Genomic DNA, 2,731 nt, shown 5'->3' on the forward strand with positions numbered 1-2,731 from the left:
ATTTAATCTTTTATTGTCTTTATTTGGTCCTTCAGTTTATGTTTTTCTGCTAAATTCTACTACTTTCCAAATACACTTCTGTCTGTTTTTAACAGGAGAATCACTAAGTGACCAAGTTCATCAGAATCCACCTCATCTGATAACTAAGGTTGAGAAAACAGTTCAGATCAGCTGTTCTCACACAATTAAAGACTATAACATGATATTATGGTATCAGCAGCTGAAGGGTAACAGTGCACTAAATCTTATTGGATATGTGTATTACAAAGATCCAACCACCGAAAACCAATATAAAAATCAGTTCAGCATTGGAGGAAATGGAGAAGAATCCTCTACTCTTAATGTAACATTAGAAAGAGAACATGTTGGGAGTACTGCAGTATATTACTGTGCTGCCAGTAAAGCACAGTGTTGAAGATCCTTTAATCAGTCCCACAAAAACCTCCTGTTAAACCCTGACACCACAATATTATTAGCACCTGAATGCACCCATAAACCCCCAAACATGATCACCCAGTGCACCCATATAATTCATATGATATATATTTTATATGTCTAAAAGCATTTAATGAATGCTTTTTTTGATTTTATATAGTACTTAATATAGCTTAAATTAATTAAAAACTGGTCAAGCAACTTATGCGTCATCATTAAGATGCACCATTGCTTTATCCGTCTCTTATTATTTTAATTTTGGCTAAAATTTCTCCACACTTGTGTTTGTTTGTAAGTGAAATTGATTACACAGTTAATTCTTTTCAAGCATTTGTAAAGCAGAAATTGAGAACATTTTACTTGAAGCCTTTATTTATAATGCAATATAAAGGCATTCACAATGTACATTGTAATGCATTATATATTTTCATAAATAATTATAACTAATGTTAAAATGCATTATAATATTTGCAAATTGTATGGTACCTCTAAAATTGGTTGTTTGTCGTGTTTTAATGCGTTATATAACAATAAATGTATAATGAATAGATAATTGTTATGATATATTATAGCTGTGGTTACAATTATACATGAGATTATACAATGCATTACAAAATGTATTAAAGGCATAATAATTACAAAATTAAATACTTCATAATGCAAAATATATAAAGGTTTCAAGTAAAGTGTTATCAAATTTTATAGAATTAATTTTTGTTTCATGGAAAAGCAAGAAATATATGGAACAGGTCTGGAACAACACGAGTGTGAGAAAATTATGACTAACTCTTTAATAAGCTATAACTAACTCTTTAATAAGCTATAACATGCCTTCTTGTCAATAGGTGGTGCTGTATCACAACACATTCACTATGGAGGGGTAATGTGAATCTGAAATAGGGCATTTTGGGCATATTTTCTGTGGCAATGTGCTTTACAGTCTCATTGCTGCACTAATGTTCTCAGTTTATCTGTCAGATTGAGATTTCTCCAGTATTGTTTTTCAATATGAGAGTTGTCATCATCATTACTGTCACACTGATCACTTTCTCAGGTGGGGCTTTATCTATGTTTATATATTCTAAAGTAATTTAACTTTCTTTTCTGTTTAGATGTGAATATGTGATTCTTCTTTTCACTGGATTTTCTCATAGTAACAAAGTCGACCAGTCTCCACCAGATATAAATAAGAGACAAGGAGAATCAGCAGAGATCCGGTGTTTACACAGTGTGCCCAGTTACAATCAAATCAACTGGTACAAACAAAACCAGTGTCAAGGGTTCACATTCATGGGACATTTAATTCTAACAAGACCAAACCCAGAAAATGATTTCACTACAAAAATAGAAATGTCTGGGAATGGAAATAGCAATGGATTTTGACCATTAACAGTCTCTCATCTAATGCCAGTGCAGTGTATTTTTGCGCTGCTTATTACACAGTGTTTTAGATCCCTGCTGTTCATTAAAAAAACGTCTCTTTAATTCTGGTATGAAGAGAAGCAAAAAACATGAAAACTTATCATTCGCACCTGCTCCTGTGACTCTGAGACTCAGCCAGCTTTTATGACAACAATAATTAAGCACCATGACAATAAACAGCATGAGAATAAACGAAAAATTCAAAAATACATAACAGTACATAAATATGTGCAAAGGAGAGGCTGATCTAAATATCTCTCAACATGTGTAGAGTTTACATGATCAGTTTCACAATTTTATTTGTCATTAGTGTCCTAGAATTGGTGCAATTATTAAATATTTATTAAATAATTAAATATTTCTTATTCAAAAAACCTAAGACCTTCTGTTTATTTTCTGGTGTACTTAGGTTTCGAATCCTTGTATATTAATTATAAAATTACATCCAAACGTCAATCCATGGTGACATTTAAGGTTGCTCTTTCATAGCTCAGGAGACTCAATCTTCTCAGTTATTCATTGATTGTAGTTTACTTCATCTCATATGTTTCTTCTAAAATTCCTTAGGAAAAATTAAAATAGACACACATGACACTGTTGTTGATATAGAGCTATACATTAAATATGGTGAAATAATTAAATATTTCTTATTAAAAAAAACCTAAGACCTTCTGTTTATTTTCTGGTGTACTTAGGTTTCGAATCCTTTTATAACATTAATTATAAAATTACATCCAAACGTCAATCCATGGTGACACACAATGCATTTAAGGTTGCTCTTTCATAGCTCAGGAGACTCAATCTTCTCAGTTATTCATTGATTGTAGTTTACTTCATCTCATATGTTTCTTCTAAAATTCCTTAGGAAAAATTA

This window comes from Sinocyclocheilus rhinocerous, unplaced genomic scaffold (assembly GCF_001515625.1).
Source record: "Sinocyclocheilus rhinocerous isolate Xijiao unplaced genomic scaffold, SAMN03320098_v1.1 scaffold2109, whole genome shotgun sequence".
NCBI lineage: Eukaryota > Metazoa > Chordata > Actinopteri > Cypriniformes > Cyprinidae > Sinocyclocheilus > Sinocyclocheilus rhinocerous.